General features: G+C 45.1%; 2 pseudogenes; one reads left to right on the top strand and one right to left on the bottom strand.

Moving 5' to 3' along the window:
- Positions 1 to 2124: 2124 nt before the first annotated feature.
- LOC142261435 (U2 spliceosomal RNA) lies at positions 2125 to 2331 on the bottom strand (annotated as a pseudogene).
- A 12267-nt stretch (positions 2332 to 14598) lies between these two features.
- LOC142261434 (U2 spliceosomal RNA) lies at positions 14599 to 14805 on the top strand (annotated as a pseudogene).
- The last annotated feature ends 5163 nt before the right edge of the window (positions 14806 to 19968 follow it).

Raw genomic sequence — 19968 nt, 5'->3', positions numbered from 1 at the left:
TGTTGACCGAATTGGTACCCGGAGAGGGTGCTTACCGACCAGGAGAGGCTGATTTGGGAGGATGGGCCTGGAGGAAAGGGATGGCCTAGGCCCGCCACTACCGTAACCGGTGGCGATCCTCCGGGGGTTCAGGGGTCCCCTTGGACGTGGGCCCCCTGAAAGAGACAGAACCCGCTCGGGCAACTTGGTGCTGGACTGGGGTCAAGGGGTGCTGCCCGCTTCTTAGGGGCAGCATCAGGGCCAGGTTGTTTGGGTGGGAGAAGAGCGGAAGCTGTACCGTTGTAAAATGTTTATGATGCTTTTACATGTTTTACCGTTTTATTCTTTTTCAGTTGTGAAAATAAAACCGGTGATGGACGGGCAGCCCGCGGACGGTCTGCATTTTGCTATAGGGGAATGTGGCGCCCTGGACAAGCCAGGTCGTCACAGGTACTACACCAACACACTCTACACTCCGGCTAGGCACACCGAAGCTAAACACAAATCCTAGTTGCCTTCCTCCAGGGGCTGATGTCCACACCAGGGGGTGGGCCAGGCGGTTGATCCCACCCACCGAGGAGTTCACAGTCCTGGAGGCGGGAAAAGGAGTCAGATTAGAGATCAGTTTTGGAGTTAGAGAAGTGAAGAGGAGAGGAGACTGACCGTGTCCGGGTGTGTGGCCCGGGCACTCAGCAAGGTTGGCAGACGGTGGTGACCTTCTGCAGGAGAGGCTGATTGGAGTGAACCGTACGGACCGGGGATGGGCGGTGGCCCGCCGGTACCAGATCGGGGAGTGAAGAGAAGCCAGCACCATCCGGCAGGGCCTACGGACCCCGACCAGGCTAGGAGTCGCCGTAAAACCGGTCAAATCCGTTAGCGACAGGAACCTCCAGGGTTTCCCAGCAGTCAAGACCCGATTGAAGGCAACAGCTCACACCGTAGAGGGAAGCACAGTCACCGCCAAGGCTACAGTTCCCAGGGCCAGAGCCTGCGGGCAAAAGGGGCTCCCTCAGCATCCATCCAAGCTGGGGAGCGGGTTACCGGTGGGAAGCCCGCTAGATTTTGGGGGAATAAAAGGGGTCCAACACCACATCCCCACAGGTGCACACCCACCCATCAAAGAGAGCTATAAGCCAATACCACCTTCACATTGCCAGTGTACCAAGGACATGTTGAGCAACATGAAGGCGGCTGGGGTTATCCGTGACAGTTGTAGCCTTTGGGCAGCTCTGTTGATCCTGTTAAAAAAGAAGGACGGCACCACTCCCCGTATTGAGGAATTGCTAGCTGCATTGAGAACTGCAAATTATTTTTCTACCCTTGATCTCACTAGTCACTATTGGCAAGTGTCCGTTGCTGAGGCAGACCGGGAGAAGACCGCCTTCGCCACCCCTATGGGTCTCTGCGAGTTCAAAAGCATGCTCTTCGAGCTGTGCAATGCGCCAGGAACCTTCCAGAGGCTGATGGAATGCTGCTTGGGACAAGATTTTAGGGTGTATAAAAAGGGAGATTAGATCCCGTGATCCCAACGTATTGTTACACCTCTATAAATCACTTGTAAGGCTACATCTGGAATATGGGAACCAGTTTTGGGCTCCACATTTTAAAAAGGACATTCAGAAGTTAGAGTCAGTTCAAAGGTGGGCAACTAGACTACTACAAGGAATGGAAGGCCTCCCATATGATGACAAGTTGAAAAAGTTATTAAGTGATTATTGGCTGCAATGGGGCTTTCTGGCTGGTGCCAGCCTCTCTTCTTAGCACACAGGAACCACAATCCCTACACCATGCTTCAATGGATTCTCTCATCCCAGCCCAGTAAAACTACATATTTTACACAGTCATAAGCAGCCAAAAGGGATCTATTCTATTCAATTGCAAATGATCTAGATAAGACTGAGAATAAGATACTGCACGGGACATAGCAGAGTTGGTCAAGTTGAGTGGAGATGAGTTTGCTATTTGGCACAGCTTTTTGCATCAATAAAGCAAGTAAAAGGTGTGAAAGATAAAAAAAAGGGTGAAAGTGTGAAAAGTGAATTGGCCAAATTGAGGTGCATATAAAGTTTTTGCTTTCTTTCAATTCACTAATGGGGCTCATTTGAATCAGGTGAATTGAGTTCTGCTTTTGGAAACTGGGTTAAGAAGGGGTGCACCGGTCCTGGAGGTACTGCAATACCAGGTCAATGCGTGGAGTGGACAGAGCAAGATTTTTTCCATCTCCTTGTTCTAAAAATCCATTTAATATATGGTCCCCAGAGAGGGGACGTATCAGATATTAAACTGATAAGAACAGATTTAATTTTTTTTTTTTTCTGTTTATCAGTAGGACTTCAAAATAACAAAGGTGATCGCCTCCCGTTGCCTGGGAACCGTCCAGGCACAAGAGGGCTATGTGTCACCAGAAGGCGCACACACTTCCTCAAGGCCGGCAGACGTGCAATCCCAGGCACCTTCCAGTACCGACCAAGGTAGCGTCCTCCGAAACTACACTTGATCTTAGCCAAAAGGCCGAGAAGCTATAACCCGAATTGGTTACGGCCTTGAGTGGCACCCTGGCCTATACCGGACACATCTTAGGGAGAGGGAGACAAACCCACGCCTACAGAAGACATTTTGTCACCCAAGCCAACCCTTGAAAAGGCTGTTTTGCAGAGCAAAAACAAGAAGAATGGTGCTTTTTGCAGCCGCCGCCCACTGCAATGAATCTGAATAACTCCTCCTTTTGGACACAAGCACCTCCCCTCCCCCTTGCAGTCTTTCCAATTCATGATACAAAAAGACGGACGGACAGGACAGGACAGGACAGGCTGCCTGACTTTCCGTCACTGCCACCCTTTGCCATCCTTGTCCGTAGAAAGCCCTTTCATCATCCCCAAACCCTAATCTTTTCCCTTCCCTTCCCAGATGCGTCTCAATCCCTTTCATTAGGAAGTGAGCGCAGCCTTTTCTCCGTTCTGCACATGCGCGACGTTAAACACAAATGCGCAGGCGTGCGTTCCATTACCCTCACTGCATTCCACTCCCATACAGGAAGTGGGCGCAGCTATTACTACGGTCGCACATAAAAGAACCCACGGCCACCACTGCACATAGCTGACTCCACCACAGGACACCCACTTCTACACCAACGCAGGTAAGACAGGATCGGCACCTCTATGCTCCCGTTACAATCAGGCTCAGTCACCATGTGATAACGCTCTCAACTCTTTAGTTGCAGGCTCCCCTTGCTTCACCTCCACTGGCTGTGCTGCCATTTCCTCTCCCACCTGGAAGGTATACTTTATTCCACTATTTTCCTGTTTCTCTCTTCCCCCTTTTCCCATAACCTACTTTTATCTACATTTGTGGGGTATCTATATGCTATTTACATCATAGTTTTATTCATTAATATGGAAGGGAAGAGTGCCCATGAGAGTGTTGAACTGCGGAGAGCAAGAAATTAAGCTGCTCCGATTTGCCACCATTGATAAGCTGTTCTCAGTAGATACACATGCTATCCAAACAGCAGCATCCACCATTGCTTCAGCCCACCCATTCAGTGACAGCTCACCAAGTCAGCCATAGGAGTGGTGTAAGGAATTACACGTAGGCACTGACTCCACACCTTCACATCACAAGAAGGGGGTCTACAGGCTAGTGCAAGAATACGAGCAAGTCTTCAGCAAACATCCGCTAGACTTTTGAAGAATAAAAGGGGTCAAACACTACATCCCCACAAGTGCACACCCACCCATCAAAGAGAGATATAAGCCAAAACTACCTGCACATTACCAGTGTACCAAGGACATGTTGAGCAACATGAAGGAGGCTGGGGTTATCCGTGACAGTTGTAGCCTCTGGGCAGCTCCGTTGGTCCTGTTAAAGAAGAAGGACAGCACCACTCCCCTGTATTGAGGAATAGCTAGCTGCATTGAGAACTGCAAATTATTTTTCTACCCTTGATCTCACTAGTCGCTATTGGCAAGTGTCCGTTGCTGAGGCAGACCGGGAGAAGACCGCCTTTGCCACCCCGATGGGTCTCTGCGAGTTCAAAAGCATGCCCTTCGAGCTGTGCAATTTGCCAGGAACCTTCCAGAGGCTGATGGAATGCTGCTTGGGACACCGAAACTTTGAAACGGTACTGCTATACCTTTATGATGTTATTGTTTATTCTAAAGCAAACAAGATTTTAGGGTGTATAAAAAGGGAGATTAGATCCGGTGATCCCAACGTATTGTTAACCCTCTATAAATCACTTGTAAGGCCACATCTGGAATATGGGGTAAAGTCCTGAGCAGGTTGATAACCATTGGTTTGAGCATGGTAGGGTGTAGTGCGCATCTTCCTGCATCGGTAAAAGCTGCAGAAGTCCTTGAAGATTTCCGCTTCAAAGGCTGTGCCTTGATCTGTGAGGACTCTCTCTGAGTAGCCATGAGGTCTGCATAAGTGTGCTTGGAAGACCTTCGCTGCAGTATGGGCCATTAGATCTTTGACTTGTACCACAACCATAAATCTCGAGTAGTTGTCTACCATCGTAAGTGCATACGTGAGCTCGCCTCGATATTCTGCAACAAAACTCCCTTTTTCGATTTCAGTTTCAGCAAACACTCCTCTTCCTGTAGAAAATATTTATCATTACCTAAGACAGTCATTCTAATGCATGACAATATTAAGGCAATTTAGTTAAAACTTGTTTTAACTCACCTTTAAGGGGATTGATGTATTTCATGGTCAATCCAGGTTTGTCAGTGATGGCACTGACATAATGTATGGCGTCTTTTTCGGGCGTTATCCTTTGCCTTTTCATTGTGAAAATCCAGTTGCCTATATCAAAGCAAATTCTACTACTTGTAAAGTATGCAGAAAATGAAATGTAGAACATATAACATCAACTGCTTAGGAACGCATCATAGGTTAGTACTTAAAAGGATATTGTCATGTTCTAGTCATAATGCAAGCTGGACATTTTTCATGTTACCCTGTAATCGCCGGCCTGTTCTAATGCTCACAAGCCAAGATATAGGCTCAGCTGCTAAGGCTTCCCTCTGCCTTCTGAATGAAACTTGAATATGTCTGGCTCACTGTGTATATAGCAGGTGCTCAGAAAAAATAAGAGTCAATTCAATAGAAATAGCTCTGGCACACTATAGTGATCAATAACGTAAGAAAAGAACTCTTGGAATGCTGAAAATTCTTTATTTGTGCAAAAGGATAATTCATCCAACGTTTCGACCTTGTTTTTAGGTCTTTATCAAGGATAAAGTTATCTAAGATCATAAAGGGTTACAAAACCATATAAACACGTAATTAGTACATAGTACAACATAACAGTACAATATATTGCTACTTGAGAGTACAATGGGTCAAATGACCATGATGCACATACAAAAAATTTTTCCAAAGCCATAGTGAAAACATTTGTACTGAGGAAAGAAAATTTCCACATGACCTATCTGGAGAAACATTCTGGATCAAACAACCAAAAATAGTCAAGCAGGTAAATACACACCTATATGAATAACAGGATGATATGTGTTCAATTGTATAGCGTCATTGCCATTAAGGTACAAATGGAAAACTTGCAATCCTATATAGTGAAGGAAATGAACACATATCATATCAAAGAACACAGGAACATGGGTGTGAGAAAAACCTCAATGTTTATACTTTGTTCTTTATAATGGTGTGAACATGTATATGTCTCAGTACCTTATGCACTTGAGAATTCTAGTGAGTAGATCATGAAAGCCTATTTCAGAACTGGAATCGGTAAATAATTGTAGGTGGAATCTAAATGAAAAGATGGTACAAGTGTTATCATGACACGTGGGCTATAACACAATGGACCGTGTGACAAAGAAGAAAGGAGAGAAAGAAGAGGAAGAAAATGCAACTACCTGTAACATTACGTGATAGTCACTGGTAAGTATCACTTGACAATTCAAGTGAAAAAGGATTCCTTTATTAAAGGGTTCTCAGTCGCCTCAGGATCATGAAATACTAGGGTAAATGATATGAGAATGGGTAAGAAGCACCACTAAAGGAAATATGAGATGCAGGACATATATCTATAAACCCCTGAACTACATGATAGAAATAAAAAGAAGAAAAAAGAAAAAAAAGAAGAAAGAAGAAGAACACATAGAATGCGGAAAGAGAATGGGTACAACTACCTGAGTTACTGCAGGGAGGCCCCTGGTTGGTATTGTGAGGGTTAGTGGAATTCCTTCACTGAAGGGTTCTCAGTTGCCTCAGGTTCGTGAAAAATGCTATAGACAAATAATGCCCGGAGAAAAGGGGTTCATATACAGCGAATAATGGTAATACAAGGTACATGTGTCACATGTAATAGTATATATATATATATTGTACTAAGCTCTACACCAGAAATAGAAAGTAGTCCCTCTGCCTTCTGTCTAGGTGCCCTGAGTTATGTCCTGTAAACTGTCACAGGGACCCAGACACACATGTGTAGTAGGGGAATATCCCTGCTGAGATGCCAGTGCTAGAGCACTCGTTTGCTGTGGAGTTGAACGCTATGTGAGCAGTTCTTACCTTCAATGAGCAGAAGTCTCTTTTTTCAGATTTCAATATCTCTGTGGGTATCTGGCAGAAATATGGAATACTCTTTACTGCTAAGACCCTGTACACCACTCCCACTAAAGGGGGCTTTACACGCTGCGACATCGCTAATGCGGAGTCGTTGGGGTCACGGAATTTGTGACGCACATCCGGCCGCATTAGCGATGTTGCTGCGTGTGACACCGATGAGCGATTTTGCATCGCTGCAAAAACGTGCAAAATCGCTCATCGGTGACATGGGTCTCCATTCTCGATTATCGTTACTGCAGCAGTAACGATGTAGTTCGTCGCTCCTGCGGCAGCACACATCGCTCCGTGTGACACCGCAGAAACGAGGAACCTCTCCTTACCTGCCTCCCAGCCGCTATGAGGAAGGAAGGAGGTGGGCGGGATGTTCCGGCCACTCATCTCCGCCCCTCCGCTGCTATTGGGCGGTCGCTCAGTGACGTCGCTGTGACGCCGCACGGACCGCCCCCTTAGAAAGGAGGCGGTTCGCCGGTCACAGCGACGTCGCCGGGCAGGTAAGTATGTGTGACGGGTCTGGTCGGTGTTGTGCAGCATGGGCAGCGATTTGCCCGTGTCGCGCAACAGATGGGGGCGGGTATCCACACTAGCGATATCGGGACCGATATCGCAGTGTGTAAAGTAGCCTTTAATAAACTATGTAAAGGATTTTAAGTAAAAATCCACAATAAACCAGCGCTAGATGGGTTTTTATAATTTTATTAATAGACCACAAATAAAAATTTTTTTGCTATCCTTGTTTCAAGACAGAGTATTTGATAATATACAATACACTGATTATTACTAAAACCAAGGACCACATAAAACAAGGACCACATAAAATAAAAAATGAAAGTAATGAGAATAAAATTCTTTTGTATAACCAATTAACTTCGAGGTGATACAATATTCACATTGATTTAGTTTTACCAGTCTAATGTAATGCCCCGGCCGGTGGCATATATTTTGTTTGGTTAATAATTTAGACTTATACAATGAAAGATGTACTATACCACCCCTGGCTAACTTACAAGTTTTAAGTTGTACAATATAAGTTTGCGACGTTATATTCATATATAGGAAGGCAAACAATATTGGCAATTTAGTGGCACCCACCATACGTAATCTTACAGCACCTAATAAGGGAGGATTATTTGGCCTGAAAGGTTTTTTTCCATGCAAAAGCTGTATAGTATGTAAGAATACAAAAAATATTTCACGGAAATCCTTCTTACAGGGGCAGTCAGAAGTCATGATTAGAGAATTTATTACATGTCAATCAAAGGGAGTAGTATATTGCATTCAATGTCCCTGTCAGAAAAAATACATTGGGAGAACTATTAGACCCCTATGGAAAAGGGTGGGTGAGCACATTAGAAGTGTTAAAAATAAATGTACTAAGCACCCCCTATCCAGACATTATGTGTTAAAACATGGAGGGTCCTTTAAAGGATCCCAAGTATGGGGCGTACAAAAAATAACTAAGGATTGGAGAGGTGGCGATTTCATTAAAAAAATGTCACGAGCAGAAAGCCAATGGATTTTTGAATTGAACACCTTGAAACCATATGGACTCAATAATGATATAGAACTGTTTGCTTTTAATTAATTTATATTTTTATAGGTAGAGGAGTAATAGGTACTGATAATAATACGGAGAGAAGGAAAAAAAAAAAAAAAAAAAAAAAAGCGATTGTCATGGAGATATATGTGTATATATGCATAATATATATTAAAATTGGTGCTTCACTTGCCCAAGGTTGATGTAGATATAAGGGGCTTTTCATATTATAGCAAATTTATATTACACCTTTATGATGTCCTTTTGTTAAATTTATTGTTGTAAAAAAGCATATGCATATATACACATTGTCTTCCCAGTATATGATGATACAAGCAAGGCTATATATAGGTCTTTTTAGAAAAACCTTTAGAAAAACCTTTGCACATAATTATATTATATGGCTATTATGAACGGTCTTTCACAAATTGATATATGTAGTGGTCATTGAATGTTGGTTGAATTTAAACATTGTTTAATTTTATGCAAATTATAACCAATTAAATGTATGCATAAATAGTGCTCTAGGCAACAGCTGAGTTATCCTTGAGGAAGGGGGCCGTTACACGCCCCCGAAACGCGCGTCGGATCAGGACTCTGTTTTTGCCTACCTCACCTGTGCGGTGATAACCTGCCAAGTAATCTCTCCCTCGTGTGGAATCAACCGGCTTCCACTGGACACGGTACGGATTGCCTGCTGGAGAGGTTGAGAGGTTACCGCTGACATTTCCTTTGTCTGCAACCAGGATACATTGGTACCTCCAGCGGTTCTGCATTGCTCGTTTGGAAGCGGATCGGAGCCTTGTGTGGTGCTAACCTGCCAAGCAACTTCCTCCTGTGTGGAATCAGTCAGCTGACACTGGATACGGTCTGGACTGCCCGCTGGAGAGGCTGAGTAGTTACCGCTGATCTTATTGTTGTCCGCAGCCAACATCTTGGTGCTTTCAGTGGCTTCGTACTGCTTGATTTCGAAAGTACATTTGGGAGAATACGGGACCGGCTGGTTTGTGGCCTTGTGAAGTGTTATAAAGGCTCTGTAAAGAGGGATGTCGGTAACCATACATCTCCCCCAGAGCCAGCACTAGTCGCGGCCACTGGCCTCAAAACGTCCGCTCTGGAAGTCTAACAGGTCAATCCTGTACATAGCGGTTCCAGCCTAATCAACGGAGAAATCCGGGGTGTTTTTTGCGGTCAAGTTGTTGTGAGGTTTATTCCCCCAGGCCCTGGGGGCGAATATAACGTCGCAAACTTATATTGTACAACTTAAAACTTGTAAGTTAGCCAGGGGTGGTATAGTACATCTTTCATTGTATAAGTCTAAATTATTAACCAAACAAAATATATGCCACCGGCCGGGGCATTACATTAGACTGGTAAAACTAAATCAATGTGAATATTGTATCACCTCGAAGTTAATTGGTTATACAAAAGAATTTTATTCTCATTACTTTCATTTTTTATTTTATGTGGTCCTTGTTTTATGTGGTCCTTGGTTTTAGTAATAATCAGTGTATTGTATATTATCAAATACTCTGTCTTGAAACAAGGATAGCAAAAATTTTTTTATTTGTGGTCTATTAATAAAATTATAAAAACCCATCTAGCGCTGGTTTATTGTGGATTTTTACTTAAAATCCTTTACACAGTTTATTAAAGGCTACTTTACACACTGCGATATCGGTCCCGATATCGCTAGTGTGGATACCCGCCCCCATCTGTTGCGCGACACGGGCAAATCGCTGCCCATGCTGCACAACACCGACCAGACCCGTCACACATACTTACCTGCCCGGCGACGTCGCTGTGACCGGCGAACCGCCTCCTTTCTAAGGGGGCGGTCCGTGCGGCGTCACAGCGACGTCACTGAGCGACCGCCCAATAGCAGCGAAGGGGCGGAGATGAGTGGCCGGAACATCCCGCCCACCTCCTTCCTTCCTCATAGCGGCTGGGAGGCAGGTAAGGAGAGGTTCCTCGTTTCTGCGGTGTCACACGGAGCGATGTGTGCTGCCGCAGGAGCGACGAACTACATCGTTACTGCTGCAGTAACGATAATCGAGAATGGAGACCCATGTCACCGATGAGCGATTTTGCACGTTTTTGCAACGATGCAAAATCGCTCATCGGTGTCACACGCAGCAACATCGCTAATGCGGCCGGATGTGCGTCACAAATTCCGTGACCCCAACGACTCCGCATTAGCGATGTCGCAGCGTGTAAAGCCCCCTTTAGTGGGAGTGGTGTACAGGGTCTTAGCAGTAAAGAGTATTCCATATTTCTGCCAGATACCCACAGAGATATTGAAATCTGAAAAAAGAGACTTCTGCTCATTGAAGGTAAGAACTGCTCACATAGCGTTCAACTCCACAGCAAACGAGTGCTCTAGCACTGGCATCTCAGCAGGGATATTCCCCTACTACACATGTGTGTCTGGGTCGCTGTGACAGTTTACAGGACATAACTCAGGGCACCTAGACAGAAGGCAGAGGGACTACTTTCTATTTCTGGTGTAGAGCTTAGTACAATATATATATATATACTATTACATGTGACACATGTACCTTGTATTACCATTATTCGCTGTATATGAACCCCTTTTCTCCGGGCATTATTTGTCTATAGCATTTTTCACGAACCTGAGGCAACTGAGAACCCTTCAGTGAAGGAATTCCACTAACCCTCACAATACCAACCAGGGGCCTCCCTGCAGTAACTCAGGTAGTTGTACCCATTCTCTTTCCGCATTCTATGTGTTCTTCTTCTTTCTTCTTTTTTTTCTTTTTTCTTCTTTTTATTTCTATCATGTAGTTCAGGGGTTTATAGATATATGTCCTGCATCTCATATTTCCTTTAGTGGTGCTTCTTACCCATTCTCATATCATTTACCCTAGTATTTCATGATCCTGAGGCGACTGAGAACCCTTTAATAAAGGAATCCTTTTTCACTTGAATTGTCAAGTGATACTTACCAGTGACTATCACGTAATGTTACAGGTAGTTGCATTTTCTTCCTCTTCTTTCTCTCCTTTCTTCTTTGTCACACGGTCCATTGTGTTATAGCCCACGTGTCATGATAACACTTGTACCATCTTTTCATTTAGATTCCACCTACAATTATTTACCGATTCCAGTTCTGAAATAGGCTTTCATCATCTACTCACTAGAATTCTCAAGTGCATAAGGTACTGAGACATATACATGTTCACACCATTATAAAGAACAAAGTATAAACATTGAGGTTTTTCTCACACCCATGTTCCTGTGTTCTTTGATATGATATGTGTTCATTTCCTTCACTATATAGGATTGCAAGTTTTCCATTTGTACCTTAATGGCAATGACGCTATACAATTGAACACATATCATCCTGTTATCCATATAGGTGTGTATTTACCTGCTTGACTATTTTTGGTTGTTTGATCCAGAATGTTTCTCCAGATAGGTCATGTGGAAATTTTCTTTCCTCAGTACAAATGTTTTCACTATGGCTTTGGAAAAATTTTTTGTATGTGCATCATGGTCATTTGACCCATTGTACTCTCAAGTAGCAATATATTGTACTGTTATGTTGTACTATGTACTAATTACGTGTTTATATGGTTTTGTAACCCTTTATGATCTTAGATAACTTTATCCTTGATAAAGACCTAAAAACAAGGTCGAAACGTTGGATGAATTATCCTTTTGCACAAATAAAGAATTTTCAGCATTCCAAGAGTTCTTTTCTTACGTTATTGATCACTATAGTGTGCCAGAGCTATTTCTATTGAATTGACTCTTATTTTTTCTGAGCACCTGCTATATACACAGTGAGCCAGACATATTCAAGTTTCATTCAGAAGGCAGAGGGAAGCCTTAGCAGCTGAGCCTATATCTTGGCTTGTGAGCATTAGAACAGGCCGGCGATTACAGGGTAACATGAAAAATGTCCAGCTTGCATTATGACTAGAACATGACAATATCCTTTTAAGTACTAACCTATGATGCGTTCCTAAGCAGTTGATGTTATATGTTCTACATTTCATTTTCTGCATACTTTACAAGTAGTAGAATTTGCTTTGATATAGGCAACTGGATTTTCACAATGAAAAGGCAAAGGATAACGCCCGAAAAAGACGCCATACATTATGTCAGTGCCATCACTGACAAACCTGGATTGACCATGAAATACATCAATCCCCTTAAAGGTGAGTTAAAACAAGTTTTAACTAAATTGCCTTAATATTGTCATGCATTAGAATGACTGTCTTAGGTAATGATAAATATTTTCTACAGGAAGAGGAGTGTTTGCTGAAACTGAAATCGAAAAAGGGAGTTTTGTTGCAGAATATCGAGGCGAGCTCACGTATGCACTTACGATGGTAGACAACTACTCGAGATTTATGGTTGTGGTACAAGTCAAAGATCTAATGGCCCATACTGCAGCGAAGGTCTTCCAAGCACACTTATGCAGACCTCATGGCTACTCAGAGAGAGTCCTCACAGATCAAGGCACTGCCTTTGAAGCGGAAATCTTCAAGGACTTCTGCAGCTTTTACCGATGCAGGAAGATGCGCACTACACCCTACCATGCTCAAACCAATGGTTATCAACCTGCTCAGGACTTTACCCCATATTCCAGATGTGGCCTTACAAGTGATTTATAGAGGGTTAACAATACGTTGGGATCACCGGATCTAATCTCCCTTTTTATACACCCTAAAATCTTGTTTGCTTTAGAATAAACAATAACATCATAAAGGTATAGCAGTACCGTTTCAAAGTTTCGGTGTCCCAAGCAGCATTCCATCAGCCTCTGGAAGGTTCCTGGCAAATTGCACAGCTCGAAGGGCATGCTTTTGAACTCGCAGAGACCCATCGGGGTGGCAAAGGCGGTCTTCTCCCGGTCTGCCTCAGCAACGGACACTTGCCAATAGCGACTAGTGAGATCAAGGGTAGAAAAATAATTTGCAGTTCTCAATGCAGCTAGCTATTCCTCAATACAGGGGAGTGGTGCTGTCCTTCTTCTTTAACAGGACCAACGGAGCTGCCCAGAGGCTACAACTGTCACGGATAACCCCAGCCTCCTTCATGTTGCTCAACATGTCCTTGGTACACTGGTAATGTGCAGGTAGTTTTGGCTTATATCTCTCTTTGATGGGTGGGTGTGCACTTGTGGGGATGTAGTGTTTGACCCCTTTTATTCTTCAAAAGTCTAGCGGATGTTTGCTGAAGACTTGCTCGTATTCTTGCACTAGCCTGTAGACCCCCTTCTTGTGATGTGAAGGTGTGGAGTCAGTGCCTACGTGTAATTCCTTACACCACTCCTCTGGCTGACTTGGTGAGCTGTCACTGAATGGGTGGGCTGAAGCAATGGTGGATGCTGCTGTTTGGATAGCATGTGTATCTGGCAAATCGGAGCAGCTTAATCTCTTGCTCTCCGCAGTTCAACACTCTCATGGGCACTCTTCCCTTCCATATTAATGAATAAAACTATGATGTAAATAGCATATAGATACCCCACAAATGCAGATAAAAGTAGGTTATGGGAAAAGGGGGAAGAGAGAAACAGGAAAATAGTGGAATAAAGTATACCTTCCAGGTGGGAGAGGAAATGGCAGCACAGCCAGTGGAGGTGAAGCAAGGGGAGCCTGCAACTAAAGAGTTGAGAGCGTTATCACATGGTGACTGAGCCTGATTGTAACGGGAGCATAGAGGTGCCGATCCTGTCTTACCTGCGTTGGTGTAGAAGTGGGTGTCCTGTGGTGGAGTCAGCTGTGTGCAGTGGTGGCCGTGGGTTCTTTTATGTGCGACCGTAGTAATAGCTGCGCCCACTTCCTGTATGGGAGTGGAATGCAGTGAGGCTAATGGAACGCACGCCTGCGCATTTGTGTTTAACGTCGCGCATGTGCAGAACGGAGAAAAGGCTGCGCTCACTTCCTAATGAAAGGGAGTGAGACGCAGCTGGGAAGGGAAGGGAAAAGATTAGGGTTTGGGGATGATGAAAGGGCTTTCTACGGGCAAGGATGGCAAAGGGTGGCAGTGACGGAAAGTCAGGCAGCCTGTCCTGTCCTGTCCTGTCCGTCCGTCTTTTTGTATCATGAATTGGAAAGACTGCAAGGGGGAGGGGAGGTGCTTGGAGGAGGAGGAGTTATTCAGATTAATTGCAGTGGGCGGCGGCTGCAAAAAGCATCATTCTTCTTGTTGTTGCTCTGCAAAACAGCCTTTTCAAGGGTTGGCTTGGGTGACAAAATGTCTTCTGTAGGCGTGGGTTTGTCTCCCTCTCCCTAAGATGTGTCCGGTATAGGCCAGGGTGCCACTCAAGGCCGTAACCAATTCGGGTTATAGCTTCTCGGCCTTTTGGCTAAGATCAAGTGTAGTTTCGGAGGACGCTACCTTGGTCGGTACTGGAAGGTGCCTGGGATTGCACGTCTGCCGGCCTTGAGGAAGTGTGTGCGCCTTCTGGTGACACATAGCCCTCTTGTGCCTGGACGGTTCCCAGGCAACGGGAGGCGATCACCTTTGTTATTTTGAAGTCCTACTGATAAACAGAAAAAAAAAAAAATTAAATCTGTTCTTATCAGTTTAATATCTGATACGTCCCCTCTCTGGGGACCATATATTAAATGGATTTTTAGAACAAGGAGATGGAAAAAATCTTGCTCTGTCCACTCCACGCATTGACCTGGTATTGCAGTACCTCCAGGACCGGTGCACCCCTTCTTAACCCAGTTTCCAAAAGCAGAACTCAATTCACCTGATTCAAATGAGCCCCATTAGTGAATTGAAAGAAAGCAAAAACTTTATATGCACCTCAATTTGGCCAATTCACTTTTCACACTTTCACCCTTTTTTTTATCTTTCACACCTTTTACTTGCTTTATTGATGCAAAAGCTGTGCCAAATAGCAAACTCATCTCCACTCAACTTGACCAACTCTGCTATGTCCCGTGCAGTATCTTATTCTCAGTCTTATCTAGATCATTTGCAATTGAATAGAATAGATCCCTTTTGGACACATTGGATTCAGCTGCTGCAGTGACTGCAGGTGTTAGAAGATGCAGACTTGGCATCAGGTGCTGTCTATCAGATTCCACTCCAATTAAAGCTTCCATTGTTTTTCGGTGTTTTCTTTGAGCAATGATGATGTCTTTAGTGATCTGTTGGCTCCCTCTCCTGGAGGAAGAGTTTGCTTGCTCTTGGACTTTCAAAAAGAGAGGTCATGATAGACATTTAGCTTCTGAGCCCAATTGGGGACAGTCATGGGTGATGAATGTTTTGCAACCTGCTGCGAAGCCTGATACCGCAATATAAGGAACGTCAAATACTAAGAATGGGCGGCCTATGAAAGAATTAGTACTTTCATTAAGCATACTTAAACGGCTAATTGGGAATAGACAAACTGTAAAAAGCCCTCTGAGAAAGCCCCTCTCTAACCTTTGTTAGTAAGCTTTTCTGTAGTCTGCCTGTTGATGTATTTTCCGTTTGAACAGTGCACAACATGAAGTGACGGAACACTGGCTTGTCACAATGTCCCCCGCTGACATCACGATAGCGCTGCTGCCTAGAAAGCCAGCTGCGCAGCAGAAGTTGCTCTTTGGGTGGGATGGTGGGCTAATGTATCTATTCCTGCTTGGTGTGAGTTTGACATGATCTAGAGCAACGAGTTCCAGCGGCTAGCGGTTGATTATTGGCTGTAATGGGGCTTTCTGGCTGGTGCCAGCCTTTCTTCTTAGCACACAGGAACCACAATCCCTACACCATGCTTCGATGGATTCTCTCATCCCAGCCCAGTAAAACTACATATTTCACACAGTTATAAGCAGCCCATGGGCATTCACCTGGATTAAAACCCATAACAGCTCATAGACCAAACAATCAATCTACCACTGGACCAAAGACAGGAAGCTAAATCCACTGCCTGCGGTAACTAACTTAATCCTATAGTCTACTCACACAACAAACCCAAGAGAAAGGAAAAAAACATGGCTTCGATTATCCATCCAATGAAAACGCATAACCATTGTGAGCCATTGGACAATGCAATTGCACACATGGTGACATGGTGCACGGCCCAATGAATCAAGTCTGTACTTCATATTCACGGTTTAAGCCCTTGGGTTCTAATGTGTCCAGAGTACATATCCAGAAAGATTCCCTTTCTTTGTGCTAAGCACAAGTCAACAATACGTTGTAAGCAGATTCTATTACCAGTCCCACACCATTTTGTGACGCATAATCGCACAGTGGCCCAATTAAGATTCCAAGTCATCGAACATGTCCCAGCCATACGCAGAGGAGGCGATAGAATTAGGAAGCTCAAAGAAAGGGAATCTTTCTGGATATATACTCTGGGCACGTTGGAACCCAAGGGCTTAAACCATGAATATGAAGAACCGACTTGATTCATTGGGCCGTGCACATTTTTTCTAACGCCCGGTTCTTTTTCGTGTTCACACTATATATGGTTCCAGTATGTATGGAGTTCCATTCTTCCTTGTTTTTTATTTGTCATGTTTGTCTGATTACCTTGTCTAACAGTTTTTTCTCCCCTTTCTTTACCTTCCAGGTTCCCATAGTCACGTGAAATATCCCTGTTGCACTTGATTACGGCTCACTATTCACTATAGGATGTCTTATATCTAACATCACACTCTCACCCATCAGCACTCTATAGGTTTGTATAAGGTATGCGCTTACACATCCGGTCCTCCATAGGTATTTCCACTTATGTAGCACTATCCCTATGATCACTCATAACTCATACCCTTGTAGTCAATTACAGCCTCCTCTCTCCCCTCTCCCCTTCTCCCTTTCCATCTATAATTTTGCCAGTACAATATTAGTTTACATTAGGCACACACTCACATATTCCTTTCCTTAGTGACTTATTGTAATTCACATTCGCATACAATTCTCTATGCCTGCCCCATTACTACATTCATACCTACTTGACCCTATCCTGATACCCCTTGTCTCACCTTGTTGGTCCCTACACCTGTTATCATCTCCTTTCCTGTGTCTGTCTTGTCACACAACACATTTTAGCATATCCCTTGTGCTCCTTATTACCTGTCCTGCCTATTAGAATTATGTCCATTATGTCCATGCATGGCCCAATGAATCAAGTCTGTACTTCATATTCATGGTTTAAGCCTTTGGGTTCCAATGTGCCCAGAGTATATATCCAGAAAGATTCCCTTTCTTTGAGCTTCCTAATTCTATTGCCTCCTCTGCGTATGGCTTGGACATGTTCGATGACTTGGAATCTTAATTGGATCACTGTGTGATTATGCGTCACAAAATGGTGTGGGACTGGTAATAGAATCTGCTTACAATGTATTGTTGACTTGTGTTTAGCTCAAAGAAAGAGAATCTTTCTGGATATGTACTCTGGGCACATTAGAACCCAAGGGCTTAAACCGTGAATATGAAGTAAAGACTTGATTCATTGGGCCGTGCACCATGTCACCATGTGTCCAATTGCATTGTCCAATGGCTCACAATGGTTATGCGTTTTCATTGGATGGATAATCGAAGCCATGTTTTTTTCCTTTCTGTTGGGTTTGTTGTGTGAGTAGCCTATAGGATTAAGTTGGTTACCGCAGGCAGTGGATTTAACTTCCTGTCTTTGGTCCAGTGGTAGATGGATTGTCTGGTCTATGAGCTGTTATTGGTTTGAATGCAGGTGAATGCCCATGGGCTGCTTATGACTGTGTAAAATATGTAGTTTTACTGGGCTGGGATGAGAGAATCCATTGAAGCATGGTGTAGGGATTGTGGTTCCTGTGTGCTAAGAAGAGAGGCTGGCACCAGCCAGAAAGCCCCATTGCAGCCAATAATCACTTATTAACTTTTTCAACTTGTCATCATATGGGAGGCCTTCCATTCCTTGTAGTAGTCTAGTTGCCCACCTTTGAACTGACTCTAACTTCTGAATGTCCTTTTTAAAATGTGGAGCCCAAAACTGGTTCCCATATTCCAGATGTAGCCTTACAAGTGATTTATAGAGGTTGATCATCTTTACTTATCATTTAAAACTTTCAAACTGGTACACTCAACACATAAAGCCCCCCCCTTTTAAAGAGTAGTTTCCCTGTACCTAAGTGGGGGTCTACCTAGGTTGGAGCGAGTGGACCTTCGGGGTCCGGTGTCAGTGGTGACAGGCAGTGGGGCAGAGGGAACAGTCAGTTCCTCCTCCCTGCTATCATGTGGGGCAGGCGGAGGCGTAGGGGAGCTGGGTACAGGTACATCCCTGGGCACTGGCTCGCGGTTAACCGTTTCCATCATTTCTTCATCCACGGGTTGTGGGAACAGTATCACTGGAAGGATCACCGCACCGTTCTGTGTAGGCCAGTCTGCTGGAAAATCACCCATCATGGTGTGGATTACCTCTTTTTCCTTCTCCACTGGACTGGGAACTGGAGCCTCATCCGCTACTCTCAATGCTGGTGGGCACTTCTTCAGGTGGTCTCGGGAAACCGTGGCCAAAGTCCCCCCCTGGTCACGGCTGATCTGGTAGGCCTTCCCATTCTCCCATCCTGTGGGCTGGACTACATACGGGGTTTTTTCCCATTGATCATCCAGCTTGTGGGCCCTTCTTTTCCGTTTCAGCACTACATCCCCAGGTTGGAAGGAACCGGCAGGCGCCTTCTTGTTGAAGCACTGCTCCTGTTGTCCCCGACTCCGGCACAAGTTCTTTTCAACATACTCCTGGACCTGTCGGTACTGTGTCCTCCGCCGAGTGTCCCATTCAGCTGTCGACAGGAGTGCTTCTGAAGCTTCCAAGCCCATTTCCAGATCCACTGGTTGCCGGCCGGGACGAGCTCTCATCAGGTATGCTGGAGTGCATTTCGTAGAGCTGGAAGGGATGTTGTTGTACATATCGACCAGGTCAGGTAGCTTCTCCAGCCACAGGTTCCGCTCTTCCAGTGGTAACGTCTTGAGGAGGCCCAGGACCAAGTGGTTCATCTTTTCACAAATGCCATTGGTTTGGGCGTGGTAAGGCGTGGTCCGGATTTTCTTGCAGCCGTACAACTGGCAGAATTCCTGGAATACCTCTGCTTCAAAGGCCGGACCCTGGTCGGTAAGCACCCTCTCCGGGTACCAATGCGGTCAACAGAAATAAGCCTGGAAAGCCTTAGCAGCGGTGCGGCCGGTTAAGTCCTTAACTGGGACAACCACCAGGAACCTCGAGTAGTGGTCTACGATGGTCAGAGCGTAGGTGTACCCACTTCGGCTGGGGGTGAGCTTTACATGGTCAAGGGCAACCAGCTCCAGCGGTTGGTGTGTAATGATCGGGTGTAGGGGTGCCTTCTGGCTGGCCTCGTCCTTCCTTCTCAATGCGCAAGGGCCACATTCTCGGCACCAGGCCTCCACAGATTCCCGCATTCCACTCCAATAGAACCGCTCTCTTAACAACATCTCTAGCTTCTTCCACCCGAAGTGCACTGCACCATCATGGTATGCTTGCAGGACGGTGGGCACTTTAGCCTGGGGAATCACCAGCTGGCGGATCTTCTCGTGAGTCTTTGGATTAATCAGCTCGCGATACAACTTCCCCTGGTGTAGGTATAGCCAGGTCCGTTCTTGCCACAGACGTTGGGCTTCGGCAGGGGCAGCAGGGTCTATCCCAGCAGAACCCTGTTCCACTAGAGTCTTGACCAGGCGGACAGCAGGTGCCTGGTCCTGAGCTTCCTGCCAGTCCTGTCGGGGCAGCGGATCCAGGTTCACCCGTTGTTGGTAGACGTGCACCTTCTCAGTGAATGGCCGGGGTTGGGGGCGACACCTTCCGCACCAACCACATGTCCTAGGTACTGCACTCTGGGTTTCAGCAGATGACACTTTGAGGGCTTCAACTTCATCCCATACTTGGCAAGGGACGC

The sequence above is a fragment of the Anomaloglossus baeobatrachus genome, unplaced genomic scaffold (assembly GCF_048569485.1).
Source record: "Anomaloglossus baeobatrachus isolate aAnoBae1 unplaced genomic scaffold, aAnoBae1.hap1 Scaffold_220, whole genome shotgun sequence".
Taxonomy (NCBI): Eukaryota; Metazoa; Chordata; class Amphibia; order Anura; family Aromobatidae; genus Anomaloglossus; species Anomaloglossus baeobatrachus.
Note: the sequence above shows the minus strand (reverse complement) of the source record. Positions and strands in the feature narration are given on the sequence as shown.